Below are 25,025 nucleotides of genomic sequence, written 5' to 3'. Positions count from 1 at the left end.
TGGGTTTTTTTTTCCCCAAATTTAATGAAAGCTACATACCCACAGATCCAAGAAACTCAGTATCTCCCTCGCACAAGAGACATGAACGGAATATACAAAGGCACATCACAATGGAAACCTGCTTAACATAATCAAAATCGTGATTAAAATCTGCTTAAAACCAGTGATCAACAGAAAAATCTTAAAAGCAGCCGGAGTAAAAGAGACATGCTGAGAAAGCCGCTTTCTCATTGGAAATGACGCCGCAAGAAGACAGTGAGGCAGCCCAGAGCAGTGAGCAGGCCGTGCTATCTCGATGCTGCACCATCCACAAAGTGCTGGACAGTTCAGAAGGCTGAAGATGGTTTCCCAATCCATGAGGAGAATGGAAAAGGAAACAGAGCTTGCTCTAAGGGACATGGCTTGAAAAGTGTACCCATTGCCTCTGTCCACACCCAGGGGCCAGAACTGAGTCCCAGAACCGAACCTGGCTATGAGGATGCCTGTAAGCAGAGTCCTTATCCTCAGAGAGGATCTCTGCTCAGAGGAAAAAGAACATGTCCAGTACCTTGCGGGGTGATGATCAGTGTCTGCCCTCGCCCCACTTTTTCTTTATCCGACCCCCTCTTTATTTGGTCAATTAGCAAATGTGTGGCTACCCCACAAGACTTTAAGCTCCATGAGGATAGGAACCAAGTCAATTTGGCATATTTTTGCCCAAGACCATTTTTTCTGCTTTTTTTTTTATCTTGTTTCTTTTCTTTTTTTTTTTACCTTTATGTTGTTTCTATACAGTTTTTCTTTCAACAGCCTTGTTGAACTATAATTCACATACCATACAGTTCACTCATTTAAAGTGTACAATTCAATGTATTTAAGTATATTTGCAGGATTCTGCAACCATTATCGCTATCTAATTTAAGAATTTTTTGCTATCCCAAAAGAAACCTTATACCCATTAGCAGTCACTCCCCATTTCCCTGCTCCATTGTTTCAACCCTAAGCCACAAGTAATTTACTTTCTATGTTTTCAATGCATGAAAAAGCAACAAATTCCAATCCCCAGTGCACCCAATAAATATGTACTAGATTTAGTTAAAGTCTTTTTGCTGTCATCATACATTCTCAAGTTAAAGATTCCCTCCAGAGATTTTTCAAAATACATATTGCTACTTGTGGACTTCATTATTTTATCTTGGTGCTCAGAATAAACAAATAAAATCCCACTATCTGGCAGCTGGCAATCATCTCATTTTACCTCCACCACGGCATCTGCAAAGGAAGCCTCTCTAGCTCCCATTTCATAGAGGAGGACACTCAAGTCTGGTTCACCTTCGCTAGCTGGCTGATTTGGGGAATTATTAATCCACTGGCTCAACACAGGTTTGAGTTCTCGGCTTTAGGCAAGCAAAAAACACAAAAGCTACAAGTCATACCTTTTAGAAAATGTTACCTTAACAGGGCTGACCCTGGCTTGGGTGTGAGACCTGTTATATAAATAATATTTGTTTTTAAGCTGAACCATTACAAGCTGCTGTCTGACCTGCCTGCCAACCACCCTCCTATCAAGCATTCTGCCTGTGTCATCATTTTCCCCAAATGACATAAATATTGACACCAACACTCAGAAAAACTGGACATCTTCACAGAGAAGAATTTTCTTGTTCCTTAAACTGTTTCCCAGCTTGCTCCCACGGTTGGCAAGATGCCACTGTTGAATCACTTGATATTCTGATTTTTCTTACAGTAAACTCCACAGACAACCAGAAGCACAGGCGCCATCTGACTGTGTGGGTTCTGGATACATGGAAACACGAGGGCATTCAGGGTTCTGGTTTCTCATAGAAGGTCTTCACAGTTTGGATCTATTTGCTTTAATATTAATATAACCACTTAATGTACCAAATGAAAATAAAACTTGTTTGGAATATCTATTTCATAGCTGCCGGTCCTCACCCTGAGACACAAAGTTGCCAAACGTTGCTGTCTGCATTCTCTCCTTTCCAACTGGTCCCATTTTTAAGGGAACAACTGTCTTTCTTTCCAGACACCTTGCGGAAAGGATGGATGAAACGGAGTGAGGCTGGTGAGGGCAGGAGCTGCCTCAGAGGCTCAGGGTGCGTGGCAGGGCGGTGAGAGCGTCTGGGAGGACCCTGCAGACACGCTCCGCTCCTGTAGACTTTGATGTTTTGAAGGCATGTGCAAGGCAGCCAAGGAAATTCAGATACACTCACCCAGTAATTGATTATTCAGCTGCATCTCAGAAAGACACGGCTTGGCGGGGGCTGACAGCTATTGTTTCCTTTTGCTGCCTTTGGGGGTGGGAGCCAAGGAAATGTGGGGCAAAGATGCTGCCTTTGGGGGATGGAGGTAAGAAGTCATCCAGCCGGGGAAACCTATTGTTCAGGTATTTGCAAACCTCTTTTTTTCATCTAGTCTGAGATAGGCAGTGCTGTGAAACAGAGCCTGATGAATGGGTGGAGAAAAAGAAAAAAATGAGTGCAGACGCTACAGACAAACAGGACTTTTGTGGGCTTAATGATTTTTCAATTCTTTGTAGGGTAGATAATGTGAATACACCATAGTTCTGTGTGTGCACAAATATTTTAAGGTAATAAATATTGATTCTGATCCGTCTTGTTTTTATTCTACTGCATACTAACTTTCACTCATTTTTAGATATATTACTGAAAGAGATTGTGAAATATTACAACACTTCTCAATCGATTTTCTTTTTTTTTTTTTGACAAATGAAAAATGTCAATGATAATTTTTGAGTAATAACTTCCATTGGTTATTTTTTCATTCACATAATAGGAAAACATTTCTAGGCTGGAAAGAAAACTTACAAACCTTACAGGACAGAGATTTTACTTGCAGTGTATGAGTCTTGTAGAAAGGGTAGAGAACGAGAAGGTATATATCAGATCTTCCCAGGGGAAAATATATGCATACGCTTAAAAAGATATTAAGTACAAATTAGTAGTCGATAGATGATTATGGGGATGGGGAGCACGGCATGGGGAATGCAGTTGGCATTAATGTAATGGCCAGGTGGAGAGCCAGAGGAGAGAAAGAGCAATTAGGGGGATTGTTTTATGAACTATATAAATGTCTAACCAATGTGCTATAGACTTGAAACTAATAATGGAATAAAATTTTAAAAAAGATTCAAAAATGCCAGAAAAGATGATTATAAGTGTAAGAATGGGTGTTCTATGGATAAATATGAGAAACTGACTATAAAGTTCTCATTAATTGTGATTTAATGATGCAAATACAATTTAAGTAAATAGGAAAAATATTAAAATTATTGCACTGCTTAGGCTCAATGATGTTCAAACAATTTAATCTATTTGGAAATTTCAAGAGATTGAGCTGTTTATGCTGATTCCAACAGAAATGATGTTGACCTAGTAACAACTTCTCATTTACAGATGGGGTGCTGATGCCCCCAGAGTGACTTCCAAAATGAAACCCAATTAGTGGAAGGGGCAGACCTGAGACTTGAAACCAATACTCTGATTCCAAACTCCTTTTTGTGACAGTCATGTATTTGGTGAGTAGAACATGTTTTGGCGTCCGTTCTATCATCTCTCCCCTAAAGAGGAATTGAGAACCCTTTGAATGGCAATTGACGTACTACTAGCTACAGTAAGTGTTTAATAAGTGTTATTCATTTACGCCAATCATTGTGCTAAGCATTTTCTATGCATCGTCTCGTTTAAACCTCATCACTGTACTACAGGTTGGAAGCTATAATTACCCCCATTTTGAAGGTGAGGAAACGGGTTGAGAGAGGTTCAGTATTTTCTGTAAGGTCACACAGCACATGGTTGACTCATGACAACTGAATGTAGAACTCATTCTCCCAATTGCTAGAACGTATGGATATCTAGGATCGCAGCTGTTTTTGTTCTCAAATAATGTGGGCTCCAGCTCTGGGGAAGTTTGAATGTGACCATTATTCCTTCTCAGCGTTCTAACAATAGTGTGGACAGCTGCATCATGTGGTGAGCTGAACACCAGGGAGTGGAATCAAATGGATGTAGGCTGTCCACTGAGAAAAAGATGCCTCTGATCCAGAATGAAGCCACTGACTTTAGGACTTTTCCAGTATTGGGTGTCTGTGATTCCCACGACTTGCTTTCCGTGCCTTGCCTCTTCACTTTTGGCCTGCTAATTTTGGCTTCCTCACTTGTATCTCTCAGATTGTAGTTTCAATTGCTGTCACCAAAGATATATATGATTCTGATCATACTGCTAAGCTGCTTTCACAGAATATGTGACTCCTGGAGAGAAGGATTTCTGAGAGTTTAATGTTTCTCTTTCCTGCTCCAGTGAATCAAGCAATAAACAGCAGAGAAAGAGGAAGACTTTTGCTTGAGTCCCAGCTGGCATGACAGCGCGACCTGGGCTTGCTGTAGGATGCTGAGATCATGCAACAGTGATGAATCTGTGCTAGGAAGTTGTCTACCACACAGAAACCAAGCAGCATGCAGGAAGCACAGATTATTTGAACATGGAAGTATCTGGTTATCAACTAAAAGGTACTTTCATTTTGACCTGTGAGAAAAATCAGAGAGAGCAAGCAAATTGCTCTAGGTCCTACAGCAAGTTGGTGGTAAAATTGGCACTAAAACTTTGACTGGGACACCTCTGAGATCTTCCTGAAAGTCTCTTTCATACATCTATTCATCCATTCAACGAACTTCTATTCAGGGTCTCCTTTGCTAGGTGATGGAGATTCAAAGATGAATACTCTCCATTCCCTGTTTTGGGAGCTTACAGTGTAGCAGGGAGAGAGACATGTATTTAACAATTACACTAATCTGATAAGAATCGTAAAAGAAACATATGGAAACAGATTCTATGGAAACACAGAGAAGAAAGCGGTTACATTTCCAGGGAAGGCATCCTGGAAGGACTTTCGGTTGAACTAACCATTATTGGACGAGCTAGAGTTTGTCAGGTGGCCTAGCAGGAGAAAGAGAGGCAATTTAGGAAAATGGGACAGATATGTGAGAGGCCCTGTGGAGATGAGAGAGAGCCTTCACCTCACACGGATGCTAACAATACAGTAGGGGCAGGGAAAGATGGAAAAGTAGCACTGGCTACCTCAGAAAAACATTGGGATATGGGTCTCTTCAGGAAAACTTCTACACAGAGGAAACCATGGCAATGTGGTCAATCTGGAAAAACTGCCTTAAAATAACTTAAAATATCTAAGGACTGATACATCTAACTCGTCCTATCTCATTTCACAGCAGTTTTATCTTCTAGGATGGTTGTTAGCATCAAGAAGAAAATGAAGAGCCATAAGCAGGGAGAGGACCAAGGACGCATAGCATTTTCTCAAACATATTCTTCTGTGGAGGCAGCTTAAGGTTGTGGCCAAAGCCATATGTAACTCAGTGACACCAAAAGACACCACATCTGCGAGAGACAAGTGGGGAAGCCAAGACTAGTGTCTCGAAAGCCAAGAGGCAAGCGATGGAAAGGGAGCCTCATGAACCACAGTTGCTCGCTCCACAGGTCTGCACAGTTAGTGACGCCATCTGAGGATCCAAGAGTCCTTTTGATGGAGCCCATTTTAATATGTGTAAAAGGCTCATTTCAAGGGGGTCTGAAGATTGCCGTGAGTGCAAAATATGCTCCATGTGGTTTGGGTGGTAATAGAGTGAACAGCTCACTGCCCACACCGAGAAGACCCATAGACCTCAAGGAACTGACAAAGCTAAATGGTCTTTCCATCAAAGCTGTGGTGTGATGCCACTGAAGCCAAAATGAGGAGTTACAGTTCCAGGAGGGGTCACATGTCTCTTTGACGTGAGAGTGACTGGAATTCCTTTCTTTTCGGCATCTATCTTGCCTAGACATGCTTTATTTTTTTTTCCCCAGAAGATTTGCTTCAGGTCAGCCTGAGAGAGGAGTTTTTGCTTACCTCAAGATTTGGCATAGACAGCTAGAGTGGAATAAATTTTGAAAGATCCAAAATGTGGGATCTGGAATGACCAGCAAAAATTATTGAACTAATTTTTTTCCATATAAAGTCAGTGACTACTCAAAAGGTATTAGGAAGTCTATACTGCCTGTAATTATTTGATGCATATAATTATTTGATGCATATAAGGAGCTACATAGATTCCAATTTTAAACATATACACACTGTGATAGTTAACTTTATGTGCCAACTTGGCTGTGCCAAACATTTGGTCAAACATTATTCTGGATGTTTCTGTGAAGGTATTTATCGGGTGAGATTAACTATTTAAATTGGTGGACTTTGAGTAAAGTAGATTATACTCCATAATGTGGTGGGTCTCATCCAATCAGTTGAAGGCATTAATAGAAGCAAGACTGACCTTCCCCAAGCAAGAAGGGATTCCGCCAGCAGGCTGTCTTTGGACTGGAAGGGCAACTCTTCCTGTGTCTTTAGCCTGCCAGCCTATCCTGCAGATTAAGACCTACCAAACCTCTACAATTGCATGGGCCAATTCCTTAAAATGAATCTCTCTTTTGATGGATTAGATAGACAGATAAAGAAAGATACACAGACAGACAGACAGATATATGCATCTCATTGGTTCTGTTTCTCTGGAGAACCCTCACACTCTCTCACAGACACACGTATGCATAGGCATAATAAGTGCTTACTATATGCCAGGTTACTTATATTCATTTACCTCATAAGCACTTAACAATGTAGCTATTATTATATCCATTTTACAAGTTAGAGAATTCAGACTCAGAGAGATTACATAACTTGATCAAGGTCTCAGAGTTTACAACAGAGCTAGGACTTGAATTCTAGTCCATCTGACCAAGATATTGTGCTCCATTTCTAAAGTGATGACAAGAAACTAGGCAAAATGAAATGAATTAAGTGGTAGAACATGTGAAGGAAAAAGACCCACAAGTGTGGAACCATCTCCCAATAACCAGCACCAGTGAAATCATTTACAATTGGAAAAGACAGGCTGCTGGCAGAGACTCTCAGAGCTGCCCTGGCAAAGGCGATGACGGTCCAGATACCTCTCTCTCTGTCCCTGCCCATTCCCCACACTGCTTTGATGGGTTTTAGCTGATTCTGGACGTGCCCTGGAGGAGAGAAAATTCGTGGCAGCTCAAAAGGAGGACAATTACTCACATTAGCTTCCCCCGTGACTTCATCATCGACTGTTTCTCTTTGTTGAAATAGTTTAGAAAATTATCCCAGACAGATTTCTGGAACAAATGGGACATAGAGATTTTTTTTCCATGAAGGCCAGTCCACTGAGAGCAAGCCTAAATATTGACTCATCAGAAGAAATATGTTCTCGGGCTAATGCTGGTGGATGCTGGAAGTTGAATCCTAGCTCCGCAATTTTAATCTGGTGGACATGGATATGGGGCAGTTCCCCAAGTTTCTCCCCAGATCTCCAGTGTCTAGCTTAGATAAGGATCAAAGAGAACCACAGTCAGCCCCACTTCCTCTAGTCTTCTTCCTTTCCCTGGCCCTGAGCTTAGATTTTCCCCCAATACGTTCTATTACTGATATGACTGGGAAACCTTCGCCCAGCTTTGAATGGGAGTTGATCTTGACCATTCGTCTGCTAAGAATTAACCAATTCTGAGTGCATGAGGATGAGGTCATGGGAGCATCTTTGTACTTAGAGACACGCATTCAGTTATTTCAGCATGTGCATGCCTCCCCATTCTTCATTAGTCAAGATAATCCAATGTTGACCAAATGATAGTTCCCCCTTGCTCTCCATGGTGTAAACATTTATTTCCAGCATCCCCCAGATTTTCTACTAATGTGTTTGCATCCCATACATGACTCAATGCTCTCCAACTTTGATTCTGTTTTGTTTTTATTTCTCCCTTTTTATAGACTGTAAGTAGTCCCTGATGGTGGGTGTATGTGATTTCATATCACGAGAATGGTGTGGCCATAGCAATAAGGCATTAGGGTGTATCATAAATCAACTACAGTTTGGGGAAATGATGACAAGTGTGATTTATAGACTATTTCAGCTCTGATTTCCATATAGCTATTCTGATTCACAATTATTCCTCGGAGGAGTGAAAAGTAAAAGAAAGTACAGTGTGGGTGGTAGTTTCCCTCCCCAGAAATTCACAATAGTCATCATCTCCATATAGGAAAGCAGATATATTTATGTTTTCCAATGGGTGCATATTATCCATGGCAACTGGGAAACGGTCAGAGCTGGAAGAAGTGAGTCAACTAAAGATCATTTTCCCCTGACCTGGGGAAGACTAATCTTACATATTGGTCAAGAGAATTAGAAAATTGCCAATATTTATAGCACAGTATGTAGATGTAACCCTAGGATGTAACCTAAGTAACAATATATAAATTGAACATATAAATGTTGATGAACAACTTTTGTTTACATTAAATGGAAAGAGAAAATGTGGTTAAGTTTACCAAAAGGCACTTCTTTTTACACACATATGACTTTTGGCAAATTAGCCCAAAGTAGGCTGAACTATATAATTTATTTTCTAAAGTAGGACCTTCGTAAGAGTGATAGAGGGGGCTTTTAATTATTCCAGTTAACCAGAGCGGTCCCTGGCAAACTGAAGACTGCCACGAGCCTTATAGTACATCATACTGGTCAGTGTCACCGTGTCACTTGCCTCATGACTAGATCCTGAAGAGCAGGGATCAAGATGTCTTGGTTGTCTTTTTTGAGAGCCCTTTTTATTCTCTGCTAGGGGCTAAGAAGATGTTTATGTTGAATGAATGACATGTTGATGCTTGAAAGAAATTCACCCAGGTACCTGATATGAGGTAATTACTCAATAAATTATATTATTAAATATATTTTAAATGTGAAAATGAATATAACCTGTTTATGGTGTAGATGGTCAGCATCTTTTGCAGATGTTCAGAATCAGTGAGTTTTGGGACACTTTAAGATTTTTCATTATTTTCTCACTGGGCCTCATTTTGGGCTTTTCAAATGTAATGTTACCTAGAACCCTAATATATAAAAGAGATAAAAGCAATTGCGTACATGTAGTTTGGAGATCTCAGCATTTATAGTGCCCCTGAAGCACTGCTTCAGATCCAAATACTTCACTTGGAACAAAATTCAAACACTAAAACTCTAAATGAATCCTGATTAAAATGATAAAATACCCACTGAACATGTTTGGAGAAATAATCTCAATGTTTTAGGCAAGTTCAGAGGTGCCTTAAAGGGAGAATCAAGAAGAAATATTTGGCATTCACTAGGTTTTTGGTTTTCTTTAAAGTGCAATGCACATGACATAGCAAGTGGAATCCTGAGCGATTCCTTCAGCTGAACTTCAGAACCTGAACAGAAAAGAGAAAAGACAACTGCTGTTGGCAGCGTTTCTCCTCACACTCTTTCAGACCCAAGAAAACACTCAGTGGAAAACAGATTTTCTGAATGGGCCCTATGACATTGTTTCTTAAACTTTTCCTTTGGTCTGGCCTGCCAAGTCCTTGCTTCAACTCCCTAGGTTGTGTTGATAGCAGTTGTTCTTTGTAATATTGGCTGAAATTAAGTATGCGCTTCCATTTCAACATGATCCCAGAAGATTCCACAGGATGTTCCTGTTAGGGATCGTGAGAACTGGGGAAAGATTTGGATTCACTGAGTCTTTCTAGGAGAAGCTTCTTTCCCAAGTTCCACAAAGCCAGAGTTGTCTGCTGTGGGTCTATACTAACGTCACAGCAGGGCCATACTCAGAACCTTCTTAGGCTCGATGCTCTGGGAAAGCAGCTGGCCAATGGCAAGGCCACACTGGGGCTTCTCTCCCACCCACATACTCCTTTCTGTCTCAGTGGGCCTTGGAACATTACTGGATTCGTTATCCATTGCTACATAACAAATTACCACAAACAGTGACTTAAAACAACATTCGTTTTTTATCTCACGGTTTCTATGGATCAAGAATCCAGGCACAGCTTAGCTGGACCCTCTGCTTCAGGGTCTCTCACAGCTGCAATCGAGGTGCCAGCCAGGGCTGGGATCTCATCTGAAAGTTCAACTGGAGAGGGATTAGCTTCCAAGCTCATGTGGCTGGCAGAATTTAGTTCTGGAGTATTATTGAACTAATGGCCTTAATTCCTTCAGTGATTCTAGTACCTTGTCATGTGGCCTCACCACTAGGGCAGCTCACAACAGGGTAGTTTGTTTTATCAGGGCAAGAAAGTGAGTCAGAGAAAGAGAGAGAACGCAAGACAGAAATCACAATCTTCTATAATCTGATCTTGGAAGAGACATTCCACCACCTTTGTTCCAGCCGCATTCTGTTGGCTGGAAGCAAGTCACTGGTCCTGCCCACACTTGGTGGGAGGGATTACACAAGGATGTGAGTACCAGGAGATGGGGATCATTGGGGACCATCTACGAGCCCACCTGCCACAATCATTGTTTGCTGTTAGGGACTTTTTGAAGCAAAAGAAGAACGAGGAGTCAATGCATTTCCAAACAAGGCATTCAAGTCCTCAATCTCTGAACTTCTCTCCATTCTCCTTATATCCCACTCACTTTTGTAACTCTCTTCCGTTTTCTGCCAGGCCTGACAGCCTTCATTCCTGTTCTTCTCACTACCTAGAGAGCTCTTCTCTCAACAATACCCAGGCCCCGGTCGAAAAGACACTTCAATGGCCTAATCTGAATACTTATTGACTAGTTATTTATTGAGCTCCTACTGTATGTTAGGCACGGTATGGGGTCTCCCCCCGCAACACACAAAGAAGAAAAAACAAAAAACAAAAACAGAATCTGTGACCTCAAGGAATTCTCTGTGTAGTGGAAGAGACAAATAAAAAAAACTAGCATGCAGCATACCCTACTTTAACTTTCTATGAGAGAGGAAGGGCAGGATGCAGAAGTAGCGAACTAGGAAGTGTGACTTGGTTGGGAGAAACCCACTACTTTGCCCATACGTTAAAGCCAAACTCCTCAGTTTGGCACAGAAACCCTTCACTACTGGTACCCTGTTATCCTTCTTTCTTCTCACTATACAGGCCAGTCACAAAGAGAAAAAAAAAGGTCAGATGTGGTGTCCATGCTGTGCTTGTCCATATTCCCTTCCATATATTGTTCCCTCTGCTAAAAATATTTCTCCTTGCCTATTGAACTCATATGCATCCTTAAAAGAGTAAAACCAAATGTCACCCCTATCTTAGTCAGCTTGGGCTACTATAGCAAAGTACCACAGACTGGGTGGCCTAAACAACACACATTTCGCAGTTCTGGAGGCTGGAAAGTCCAAGCTCAAGGTGCCAGAAGAGTCGGTTCTTGGTGAGAGCCCTCCTCCTGGCTCGCCACCTTCTGACTGTGTCCCTCACATGACAGAGAGAGAACGCTCTGGTGTCTCTTCCTCTTCCTACGAAGATGTGAATCCCATCATGGGGCCCCTGGCCTCATGGCCTCATCGAAACCTAATCACCTCCCAAAGGTCCCACCTTCAAAGACCATCACATTAGGAGTTAGGGTTCCAACATGTGAATTTTGGGGGGACACAAACTTTCAGTCTATAACAATTTCTTTTAAGGAGATGTGCCCAAATCCCTAGCAATTTAAGCACCTCCATGCACTGTGCTTCCGTAACCCTTTGCACCTAACTTGAGTAGTATGTGCAGCATGGATTATTGTGAATGTGACTCTTATTAAACCATGAGTACCTTAGTGGCAGAATATGGGTCGTCGCTGCTGTCTCCTCGGTGGGTAAAGAGGAGGGAGGACCCAGCAGTGGTCAGTAAACATTTGAGAGGAGTGTATGAGAGAGGCCCTTCTCTAACACTCAGGCTATTCCTTACTCACCTGAATCTTTCCTTTCAGCTCATGTAAATGCCAACTAAACTTCCGGCTACCTAAATCTCAGCAGGAATGTTTGCAGGACCTGGCCATCCTACAGCTGGTGAGAAGTTCCGACATGTCCACCCACAAATTAGAAACCTGAACACCCCCAGCTCTTCAGTGTTTCTTATGTTGTGGTCTTTGAACCCCAGTCTGAACTGGATACACCTGTCTTCAAAAGAACTTAAATTCTGGCATGAAAGTCGGGGAGAAAATAGTGTCCTCACATTCAGAAGGTGGGTTTCCCAAGTGTGAATCTTTCTGTGTGTGAGGATTGCCTCCCTACTGTTCGGACACCCAGGTTAATGCTTTCTCACTTCATACTCAGTGTTTCTTAAAGGAATTGTTTTATCGTCAAGGTTCTCTGTGATCTTTAAAGCATAAACTTATATTCAGTCATATTTTATATGCAATCTTTAATGTATTTCAATGTAGTGAAGACATGTCTTTTCTCAACCTTTAAAATAAAATTTAATATGTTTAGAAAGTCTCACTGCACGATTATTTTCATCCTTTTAACCTAGCCCCTAATATTGATGGTGATAATAGCAATAACAATAACTCTCATTTTGAGCATTTATCATGTGCCAAGAACTATACTCAGTGTTTTCTATACAGATGTTTGCTTTTTGCCGTTTTATTCTCTAAAACCACCTGAGGTTGATATAACCAACGTATTTTGCAAATGTAAAAATTTAGGCCCCCCAAAAAGTGTCTGAGGGTAGACAAAGAAGAGAAAAATTTTAGGGGAGCCAGGAAGACGCCCCGGTTCCTAGCTGACTATTGGTTAGAGGCCACCTTCAGTTTTTCTACCCAATTTTGCCTCCTGACATCCAATCCTTGAGATAGTCTTTTGCTCTTGGTAAGAAATGAATTAAGTGCACCTAAGGCTGCAGAATCAGTGACTCACAATCACACTAAGACATAACTGATCAATAATTGTCTTTTTTGAGGACACGTTTCAATAAAAAGGGGTGGGAGGAAGGACAGGTGATAGGAAGAACACTGAACCAAGGACCCTGGATGACTAAAGAGGAAGGAAGGGGGCCTCTCTTCCCCCAGTAGGAAATGACCCAGATGATTAAGATCTGTTGGACTGAAGATAAGAGTGGATTGTGACATTCTCCTATAGTTTGGTCCTGTTCTTCATTCTTTCATTCCTTCAGCAAGTATTATTATGCCTGTCCATTATTTAAGATTAGATAGAATGTCTAACTTAACAAATATACCTCAACCTCATATAGAAGTTTTCAAGAAATGAAATATTTTGATAAGTTACCAACAGCCCATTTTGTTTGTCTACTTGGGGCTAAAAATCTATGTCTATATGTTATTCAATAAAGAAGAATACATGGAAAGAATTCTTTCACAATTTTCCAGGACCTCAGGGTAGATCTCTACAGGCACCCATTACCCTCACACCTTCTCTTTGTGTAATGCAGGCCACTTCAGGCTCTGGGACCACTTCAGACTCATTGGAAGAGGGATTTAAGGAGCCTTCAGTTAAATACTCGATTATTTGGCTCTGCTCAGAGACTCTGCTTGGAAAACGAGGTTTCTGCCCTGTCCTACCCTGGGCCCCAGCACCCGCTGCCTCGTACTATCCTGATAAAAGCAGGACCCCCTGCAGGACTGGGCCATGCCTTTTGTTCTTCCAGTTCCCTTTTCTGCAGTGGCTCTTCCCCTTTTGTCAAGGCTCTCACTTGCCCAGTGCCTGCTTGCTGGCATTTCCTGGTGTTGCCTCTTCTCTTGAGAATGCATGGTGACGTGGGATCCATCATCATGTCTCCTGTTTTCATTAAAGAGAGAGAGAGAGAGAGAGAGAGAGAGAGAGAGAAGAGAAGAGAAGAGAAGAGAAGAGAAGAGAAGAGAAATACCCTGGCCTCAGAGCAGCTTTCTATTTTTTCTTTAAACGAAATTAAACTTTCTCTGGAAGTGAGAAATAAAAGCTTCCAGTTAATAAAAGTTTCTGAATGAGACTGCTAATGTTCTAATACCAAAACTCTAAATGGTCAGTGAACATTTGTCAGTACTGATCTTAAACCCATATTACAGATATTCTACATGTGTGGAAGAATAGTATATGTCACAAATACCAGAATTTTCTAGAAGTTGGAAACTAATTACTATCCATAAAACTTTGAACTGTACAGATTCTCTCCATCAGAAAAAAAAAAAAAAGAACAATACAGACATTAATCCACAGTGCCAGTTTCAATCAGTAACATTTAGGTCATCTTAAATAGAATATCTACTATCCAATACAAAGATAGGTAGGTAGGTAGGTAGGTAGGTAGATAGATAGATGGATGGACGGATAAATGATGATTAGTTTTGTTTGAATGAACACACATTTTCCTCATCACTACCAGTACTCAGAAGTCATCATAAAAAAGAATCTGACACTACAGATCAGCTAAATATCAGAAAAGAGATTTTGGTGTGAGGAGCTGCACCATTCTCTCCGTGTGCAGTCCCCCACCAGGACGGCGATAAGGAACCTGAGGAGGCGGATGCTCCTCTCATCGGGCAGGTCCACTCATTAGGATGTGGGTAGAATCAGAGCCCTGCTTATCAGCAGCCCTCTCACTCTTCTTGAGTCAAGGGTTTAGTTTGTTTTCCCTGCCTGGGAAAACAAAAACAATAGAAATTAGCAAAGCAGAAGTGAGGCCACTGGGAGGAATTCGGCTAAGTAGAATCTGAGAGCCAAGCATGGAGGAGAATGTCTGATCAGCTCCCTCCTACCCCATCCGCCCCTCCAGAGGCAGGCCAAGGCCCATTTGGAGTGAAGAAAGACAAAAGTCACTGGGAGGGAAGGAGGAAGAGGTGCTGACAGTGAGCTATAGCTTGCCTACATTGTAAAGGCAGCAGCTATGAGAAAAAATTTGAAGTGAAGTGAAGATGAGGCAGACGTTAAGTTAGGGAGGAGCAGGGTGGGAGTGTGGAGAGTGTTTCGCATTAGACTAGTAGAGGCAAAATGAAAAACACTCAAATAAAGTTTATGTACCTCTCAACTGACTCATGGCAAGAATGCAATCACTTGCCAATTCAAATAAATACAGGCAGTATTCTTTAAGTACCTATTATGTGCAAAACCTCTTCACCGTGTGAGGTAGGCATTCTTATCCCCACTTCACAGATGAAAAGATTGAGGCTCGGGGACAGTAAGTCACTTGCCCAAGTTTCCATAATGAATCAGAAGCAGATCAAGATTTTAACACCAGCAACCCCAGCTAAAACAATTTCCAAGGATTGTTCTTTCCATGATACTCCTGTCTCTGAATTAAAAGCAGGAAAGGAGCTGAGAAAAAGGGAGGAAGCCATGATACCGACAAGCTTAGGCAGCGAGAGTGCCTTCAGCTGGGCCGACTCCTTGGCTCATGCTACCACCAGGGTTGAGGCCGGGCTGCAAATGCGGGCCTGCCCACTGCTAACTGGCATGGGACAGTTTCTAAACTACTACTAGTGCCTTGTGATTTTAACGCAAAATAGAAATAGGTAGACCATTTTCCACAAGTCTTACACATTCCTGCATATCTTGTGGGCAGAGGTACTGACTGCTTTTGTTATGTACCATCTCTTTAAGGATGTATAGCAAACGGGCTTGGAAGGCACAATATCTCTCCTTGGAGCAATGGGCAGGCACTGCTGTCCCACATTAAAGATTAAGCTTCGCTAAGCTTATGGTTCCTCTTCTGTGCCCTACAATCTGTGCATGTGTCAGCTGGCCCTCTTTGCACCGCCCTGTGAAAACTAGGGCAAGGGTAGCTGCTGACACAAACCTGAAGCTCATGCTGGCTGCTGTGCTAGGAGTAACAAGGTCCTTTGTCACTGACCTAGGAATGTCATGTCTTCTGCCAACACACATGAAACCGTGGCAGATTAATTTGTTAGCTGGCAAGTAGGGTAATGTCTCAGACCTCATCACACTGGCAGCTTCCTTGGGAAGCAGGAAATTGCCAGAGAAATCCAAATGAATATCCTCCTACTTGTTTTCTGCCACCAAAAAAAATCTATATGGCCTCGTGGGGCACACTAGAAAGCATTCAGGTACCCTGTGCCTCTTCAGGCAACGTACTCTAGGAAATATCTTGGATGCTAACAAGCCATTCTCACCAGGTCCCAGTTCCTGAATGAACAGCTAGGCCGCCATCAATCTATAAAGTAACAAGGGTATTTGACTAAGTGCTTAAGAAGGGCTGACACTTCTGAGAACCACATATACGTTATTTCACTGTATCTGGATAATAACTCCATGAATTAGGAACGATTGCCCTCAGAAAGGTAACCAGCTCATGCAGATCACGATCCATCTGGACCCATGCCTGCCATTAGCATCCTGAAAGACTCTCCTGCCAACAGCGAATTCATCGCTAGTCTTAAAACATATTCCCTTCCAATTCTTTAAAACGATTCTTTAGACAAAGAACTTTGTGCTAGTAAGAAGAGCTGATTGCTACTCAGGGTGGGAAAAAAACCTAGTTAATGAGGAACACTTGTTTAAGCAAAGAAATACTGTGGGACAAACGAAACTTTATTTTTTTCCCCTTAATTATTTGAAGTCCATGTTAGGGTAATCCAAACCTCCCCACAGAGAGGATGCAGTCTGCACAACCCCATTTCCCCCCTTTTCTCAACTGCAGGCCATGGGAGGACCTGGGAATGACCCTTTTGGAGTGAAAGAAGCCATGATACCGACAAGCTTAGGCAGCGAGAGTGCCTTCAGCTGGGCCGACTCCTTGGCTCATGCTACCACCAGGGTTGAGGCCGGGCTGCAAATGCGGGCCTGCCCACTGCTTATGTGGCTACCAGGTTCGTGTGGCTGCCCTTCTTCAAGGCATCATGCCTTCTGACAAAGTCTAGTTTGGAGAAGGAGTATGTGGAGCTTTCTGGAAGAGTGGGCAGTGTACAGGTGCTGTGGCCAAAAGGTGGGATCAGGCTGTCAACAGCTGAGGGATCCAGGAGGAGCCCCCCCCCAACATCTCTGACATGGTTGATTCACGAGTAGGGGTTCTCAGTTCAGTAGATCGTGATCAGCTTTAAGAATCATTGCAAATAATGAGTTACTGTTCTTGTTTCCTAGGGCTGCTAGGGCTGCCTTAATATACTACAATAAACTGGGTGGGTTAACATAACAGAAATGTATTCGTCCACAGGAGGCTAGCAGTCTAAAATTCAGGCATTGGCGGAACCATTCTCTCTCCCTTAGCTTCAGGCGATGGCTGGCAATCCTTGGCACTCCTTGATCTGCAGCTACATAACTCTATTCTCAGCCTCCATCATCACATGGCTGTCTCCCATCTGTGCCTTCACATGGCCTTCTTTTCTCTGGACGTGTCTATCTCTATGTCTCTTCTTTTCTTACAAGGACATCAGTCATATTGGATTAAGGCTCACCCTACTCCAGTATGATCTCATATTAATTTACATCTTAATTATATTTGCAAAGACCAATTTCGAAATAAGGTTACATTTACGGGCACCAGGACTTAGGTTTATTTGGGGAAAACAGTTCAACCCACGACACTTACTCATGATAAAGTGCTCCAGTTTGAGAGCCATGAAGTTATCCCTCATCTATGACTTCAGAAAAAGTCAGAACAATGTCATTTTCACGCATTTGTACGCTTCCTTTGTCCGCAACACTCCAGGCTTCTTTTGCTTCCTTAAACCTGCGAAATCTTTCCAAAAGCCATAAGGCCTTCGCTCCTTCAGCCTGGAACACACTTCCTGGAACCTCTTCATGCCTGACTCCCTGTTTTCAGTCTGTTTAAACAGCCCCTGCTCTGTGAGCCTTTCCCACAAACCTTTCTTCTCTCTCTGCTAGCCTATTCCTCAGTTTGGTAACACTCGGCAATTGTGTATTTAATTTGTTTCTTTGTTCAAGGATCATCACCTCTCACCTCATGGGTGTGTACACTCTATATGGTTAGGAGTTTTATTCTGTTTTTCTCACTCTTATAAAGACCAGCACAATACCTGGAATTATGCAGAAATTCAATGAGTTCCAGGTGAATCACTGAATGTATGAAGGAGATGTTTTCATGAGTCAGAGAAAGTGGGGCGCTACCTACAGCCAGCACTGGGAATGACTCTTCCTGCCAATAGGTCCTGGTTAGTGTGTGCCCTCTCCTGCTCTTTATGCAGTGGTATTTTGTCCTGGTTAAGAATGTGGACTTTGGAGTCAGACAACTGGGTTCCTAGTGCTGGTCCTTCCCCATAGGTCTTGTGTGACCCTCAGCATGTTACTTAGCCTCTCTGAGTCTCTGTATAATATAGATGTGTGGTTCTGACTTCATAAGATTATTGCACGACTTATTCATTTAACAAACATTTATTGACTATCTTGTTAGGCACCTTGATAAAATAGAATGAAGCATATAAAGTGCTTAGCAAAGCTGGTGGCACGTTGGCGGTGTTGGACAAGTGGCATTTTGCTCAATTAAGTACCTAACATGCGAAGACTGACCAGGTATAGTATGAAGATGACCAGAGAGACTAAATGACCTCAGCATCCTTTCTGACTATTGGTGCCACACTCTGCCCACCCACTGTAACCAGAGAAGTCTCCACTCTGCAGCCAGAGGAAAGAGGATTAGAGGGGACAGAGAGGGTTAGAGGGGACAGTGAGGAAAAGAATGTAAGAGAACATAACTCAAGTAAAGCGTCAATTTGTCACCTTTCTGTTAAGGGACAGGGTGGGTAGGAAGGTTGGCTTTGTCAACTCCAAAGACACCGACCCTCTCAGGTAAAGGTGAGTGCCAGGAAGGTGGCAGGACAGGTAGAAAAGCACAAGCTTTAGAGTCAACACTGGGTATGAATCCAGTTTTTGTCATTTACATGTGACAGAGGAAGAGGCAAAGAACAATATTCAAAGTAGAAGTTCATTTGGGGGGAACACGGAACATTCCTATGTGCCATATCCTTTGCTAATTAAACACTCTACGTTGTTTCGCACAATCCTCACATCAACTCTTTGAGTCAGGCATTAATATTCCCATTTTGCAGATTTAGAAAATGGATCCTGAGATATCAGTTAAATTTCCCAAGGACACGATGGCTACTAAGTAGAGAAGGGGGTGGAAGTAACCTCTGCCTGCATTCCCTTTGCTTCCAACACTCTGTATCCATCCCATTGCCAAGACTCCTGGGTGTGGAGTTTTTGAACCATAAGCAGGCTAAAGCTACAATACGGTTGTTCAATGTGTAAATGTCTAGACGATCATTTTTATCCCATCATTTTTTATAGGGCACAGATTGAGTTTATTGGCACAGAGCTCTTTCAGAAATGGCGCAGGCCTCGTATAGGACTCTATATCATCCATGCCATATTAATAAAATATCATTTCATCTTTGGGATGACAGTAGGAAAACCTTGATGCAGTGAGGCTAGACCAGGGTTTCTCAATCTCAGCACTGCTGACATTTGGGGCTGGATAATTCTCTGTCCTATGTATCGTAGGATGTCTAGCAGCATCCCTGGCCTCTGTCCACATACTAGCAGCACCTCCTTCCCCAGTTTGTGACAATAAAAAATGTCTGCAGATATTGCCACAGGTCCCTTGGGAGGGGGCTGGTAAAAATCACTCGATTAAGAAACAGCAAACTAGACAATTATGGGTTCAAATTCTTAGTCTACGACTTTTGTGGCTTTGGGAAAGTTACACTCTCTCCTTGAGACTCCGCTTTCTCATGCATAGAAATGGAGATATTAATTCCTATCTCGTAAAGTAATTGTGAGAAGTGATGAGATAATTCATGTAAGCACATTGTATGTGGGCCCTCAGTAGATGCTCCAGAAGTATTTATAAAAATGAGTACTTATTTTTGTAAGACTTGATTAGCTTTCATTATGCCCGTATTTGAGGATCTTGTTTCCTTTACCTCTGTGGAAGGCAAGGTACACTTTTTAAAACCGGTGCTGCCCATCCTTTGCAAATTGCTTTAAAGGTTTATAAATAACATCTATCAAGTATGCTGTGTTCATGATCTCTTTCTAATCTTTTTTAAACCACTTTATTGAGGTATGACTGACATACAAAAAGCGGTCTGTATTTGACGCATACAACTTGATGAGTTTGGAGATAAGTATAAAGCAATGAAATTATCACCACGATTGTGCCATAAACATTCCTGAAGTTTTTACAACAGTCCTACAGGGAAGGTGGTGCCACCAGCATTTTAAAAACAAGGAAGCATACTTGGAGACATTAAGGAATCTCCCCAAGATCACTCAGACTCTAATTGTACAACCCAGGATATTTTCTAATATCTTATCTTCCTTCTGTGCGTATCTATCTAACTTCCTGAGTTCTGTACTGGGAATGGGGTCTCTGGCATTAGGAGGTTACAAGGAAAAATCAGCAACTGTTTTAACTGGGTCGAATTAAATTTTATATAGGAGGAAGAACAAAGGGTTATGGAACACCGAGAGCCATATTCATCTCATCCGGAAGGTTCTAGAAAGCTTGCTAACAAAAAAGGTACAAAGAGAATCATGATGAACAATTTGGGGTTAGCCTGCGGGAGGCAGTCCACATAGGTAAGATCTCCTAGCACCGAGAAAAACATGATGGAGGAAATTCGAACTGCGCGCAGTCTAGAGGGCAAGGGGAGAAGTAAAGAACGAGATGGGAGGTGGGCGGGGGTCGGACGATCCAGAGAAGTGCCTGACTGCGGTGTTCAGAGCTCTTCCTTTGGGTCAGGGGCTTCTTTAATGGTTTGACTGTCTCCTATGTCCTGCTTCTCACAGTGGCCCCCTAAAACCTCCAACAGTGTGACAGGATGTAAAGGTGTGACGGCCGTGGCTGGGAAGTTGCCGTTCCATGCTTTCGCAGGTGGACATGCTCTCATGGTAAAATTGATCCATGGGCAACCATGTCCTTTGGCCAAAAGACTTAAAGAAGAAAAAAAAACAAGACTGCTGAATTTTACATAGGACTTGCGACAAACCACACACTACCAGGTTCTTTCCAGAAGTCCACGTGAAAAGAGGTGCCCGGTTCAGCCACCAAAGCAGACACAGGGCTCCTGACACGCCGAGGGGGTAGGAAAACGGGCATGCCGGTTTGGGAGGCGGGGGCGACACTGGAAGAGTGATCTATGAGACCAGATCTCTGCTGATGCTGGCAGGCCCTCGGGAGCCATTGCTTCCTGAGGAGGAAGGTTGCTCACGGGTCCCTTCAGCACGTGAGGGTTTTCATCATGACCAGCAGGCAGGGAGGCTGCCCTTTCCCTCACGTTTTAAAGCTTTCAAATAAGGAATGGTAATTACGTTTCAGACTTGAGAAACCTAAACCATCCATCTGGCTGCTCTGCGATGTGTACTTGTATGGAATGGTCACTGGGCTGAAGGCAAGACTTGTGGGTTTTTTTTCTCATATCCCCCGCACCTTGAACATAGTGGGTACTTGGCGAATGGTGGGGGACAGGAAATGAAATCGTAATCCCTGTGGTAGCATAAAAAATGTCTTGTCCATCCTTATTTTTCACAGCTCCAATCACCACTGATAAAAATATGAGGTATCCAAAATATCTGTGGATTAATTATTCCCAAAGGATATTATGTTGCATTTGTTCTCATTTTGAAAAGAGCAGGGCAAATTGGAAAAAGATTGTTCCATAGGAGACAGGAACAAATCTGGAAGTCAGAGAGGTCCACAGATAAACACAGGCAGACACACAAACACACCCTCTTACACTTAGACACACATGCACACTGAAGTCACACATTATTCAAGCGTAGGGTTTTTAAGTCACCACATAAATAAAAATTCACTTATAATACAAAATTACCCTTGAAAAACTCCCCAAAGAAGAAAGAAGAGGGAGGAGTAAAGTAAAATAAGAGAAGTCATGCTTTTGTAATGCAGCCGAGATGTTATCAGGGAAGCAGAGGGCTTGGAACTGAGATCTTGTTGACTATTAGGGACGAGGGTGCTGGGATGAAAGTGACGGAAACAGGGGGAAGGTCAGATGATATTAGATTCTTCGATGTTGCCCAACCAAGCTTGAAGGGAGGATGCGGGGTTGTTGGAGTTTCCACTGCATGTTCCCAGTCTCCACTGATGACCACATACAATAAAGTGGGTGCAAGCCTGTCTCATAAAAAAAAGTCTAGAAGTTTCTCCAATTAAAAACCAAAGAGAATCATGATTGCTTTGTTACTCTGTAGAACAGCCTTTGATGGGAGGCTGTGCTTGGCTCATTGTGGGGGCTCTATAGCGTACCTGACCCTCACCAGGAAACGCACAGGAAGTTCTGCATTTATTTTCAGGGTTTCTTTTATTACATAAACGGTTTGCTTAGGAAATGAATTGTGCATAGAAATAGCTCTTTGAAGTAAGGAAAACTCCTATCTCTAAACTTTTTTCTTCAAAATAGTTTTGTTTCTTATGGATAAGTTCCCATCTTGAAAAAGTTACTAAGGAGGCTTATTGAATGATGTCAAAGATTCACCTCTGGGACTTTCGTTTTTCCTTAAGGTGTCAATGAATAAGTCTGCAGGAGGAGTTTCAGGGGAACTGAAACGGTTTCTCCCTGGGTGCATTTGATTAAGACATTTCTCCTTCTCAAGTTGCAGTTTCTTCATCTGTAAAATGAAAGAATTGTGCCATATAATCTCTAAAACTCCTTCCAGCACATGAGGGAACAAACACTTATATCCCAGACCCTTCAGAAATGCTGATAAGCCCTCCCTGGAGAGAAACCAATAGTTAAATGTCGATGTTTATGTGAATAGAAGAGCAAGATCTTTCTGCAGACAAAGCAAGAATGAACAGAGGCTATGTTTCGATGGAGAAATGAAAATAAATCAGTTGTCTCGTTTTCTCTCAGCCTCTGCTTTGAGAATTAGAAGTTATTCTTGAGTTTGAAAAATTCCTCGAAATTATCAATAGTGGCAGAAACTTATCTAATAAACTGCAAAGATCTCTCGCAAAGAACCCGAAGACAAGGCAGATCTCCTGTTTTCCTGCAGGTTCCCTGTTGACTTTATCACCCCTTCTGTCGGACTATCACTTTGCTTGTAAGATGAAACCTGGCCAAAACTGCAGAGAAAGGAGAGAAGAAAAGGTGAACGATCATTTATTGGGGATTATTACAGGAATTATGCATATGTTATTTCATAGAAACTCATTTGAATGATGAAGAAATGGAGATTTAGTGGTGATAAGAAACTTGCACAAAATTAAAGATGTTTCTGCATCTGAAAGCAAAGATTAAAGATGTTTCTGCATCTGAAAGCAAAGATGACCTAACATTTAACACATGACCCAGATCTGTAAACGTCCTACACTACCCAAAGGGCCACAGATGATGACTACAAAGACTGAAACAAGGGTTGACACTGAAAACCAGATTTTTTTTTTCGGCGGGGGGAGGGGAACACGCAGTGTCACTCAACGATAAAGTGCCATAGCAAAGACAAGAATTCTGGGTCAGCCTTTTCCAATGACCAGCTATGAATCTTGAACAACCAACCACTTAGCACATCTAGGCTTCTGTTCGTTTGTTTTTAAAACATTGATGGATGGTATCCTTAGTCTTTCCTCATTGAATGTTTTTGATAATCAAACAAAGTAATATATGTAAAGACATCTTCAAAGGAACAAAGTAGCGCTTTATGAATGTAATGTTTGAGAATTTTTAACATATATTCTGGATCTTTAGTTCCAACTATCAGTTCAGGTAACTAGAGCCCAAAGCAACTAAAAAGACAGTTTTCCATTTTGCACCTAACTTAGATATAATTCAGTATTGGTCGTATCTGCATTACCATACCCACTAAAGAATAAAACAGGAAGTAAAAATAAAAGCAGATTCCGGGTACTGTTGCATTGGTATAGTTATATGTCCCTTAACTAGCCAGAGCCCCAAACATGAGTTTCTAGTTTCACCCAGGAGACTGAACTTCTCTGTTTGTTTCAGTGTGAACTTCTTTTAGCCTAGCTCATATCTCTCTCTAATGCTTGGTTTCCAAACATCGAATTGTAGTAAGAATTTAAAGTTAGCAAGTTAGCAGCTTCCTGTCACATAGCTAACAAGTGGTATTATTATTCTAACGGAGGTCTGCTTGACTTAAAAGGTGATGCTCTTTCCACAAATGCTACCCTGCCTCCTATAGCAACAAAGACTAAACATGAGAAATAAAGCTTGAAATTCCACTTGTCTGATTAATACAGAGTGCCTATCTGGAGATTTATGTTTGTTTTTCTACTAAATAAATGGTTACATTTCCCCAGCCAAGAATACATTGAGCTAATTAATAACAGCTTTCTTTCAAAGTCTAGTACACAGAAAAAATTCTTTCCCCAGGGACCTATCCCTCACAAAGGCCATGGGTAGACCATCTCAAGAGTCCCTCAATAAGAGACCCCAGAAAGCAACTACACATAGACATACTATTGGCCACTCACACCTTAGCAAAGATTAGCACTTGGTGAATTATCAAGCAGAATGTGGAATAAATGGAGGAAGAACGAACGAAAGGAAGGGAAGAGGGAGGCAGGAGGGAGGAAGGGAGAAAGGGTGGGAGGTAGGCAGGAATAAGAAGGTAAAGAAAGAAATCTTGAGAGCCTAATAATTTCCAGGCACTTGCCAGATAACGTATAAATCGCTTCATTTAACAAAACACAGTTTTAAGGTTTTTGTTCATTATTCACTCTTTATTCAAATGTTTTAGATCAGCTTGATGAACTATAAATTACATACAGTTAAAAGGCAGAGTCTGATGAGTTGATTCATGTAGATAAGCATCGCTATAATCATAATATAGAACATTTCCATCACCTCAAATTCTTCCCTCCTTCCCTTTACCAGTTAACCCTCTTAATGCCAGATTCTGGCAATCACTAATCTGATTTCTCTCTATATAAATTTATCTTTCCTGAACACTTTACATAAATGAAATTATAGAATATGTATCTATTTGCATCAGGCTTTTTTCGCCTTAGCAGACTGTTTTTGAGTTTTTATTCATGTTGTAGCATTTCATTCCTATTTTTTTTCTGAATAGTATTCCACTGTATGGATAGTCTACAGTTTTGTTTATCCATTCATCTGTTGGTGAACTGTTTCCAGTTTGGGGCTATTACTAATAAAGCTGCCGTGAACATTTGTGTAAAGTCTTTGTAAACCTATGCTTGCATTTCTCCAGGGCAAATATCTAGGAGGAGAATTCTAGGTTGTATGATAAGT

The 25,025-nt window shown here is 41.8% G+C and overlaps 1 protein-coding gene across 1 annotated transcript in view; it reads right to left on the bottom strand.

Moving 5' to 3' along the window:
* The window catches only part of ADAMTS18 (ADAM metallopeptidase with thrombospondin type 1 motif 18), a 382,382-nt gene that overhangs the window by 165,325 nt on the left and 192,032 nt on the right, over positions 1-25,025 (bottom strand). The window lies entirely within an intron of this gene.

This window comes from Pteropus vampyrus, unplaced genomic scaffold (genome assembly GCF_000151845.1).
Source record: "Pteropus vampyrus isolate Shadow unplaced genomic scaffold, Pvam_2.0 Scaffold29, whole genome shotgun sequence".
NCBI lineage: Eukaryota > Metazoa > Chordata > Mammalia > Chiroptera > Pteropodidae > Pteropus > Pteropus vampyrus.
This window is presented reverse-complemented; position numbering and strand designations above follow the sequence as displayed.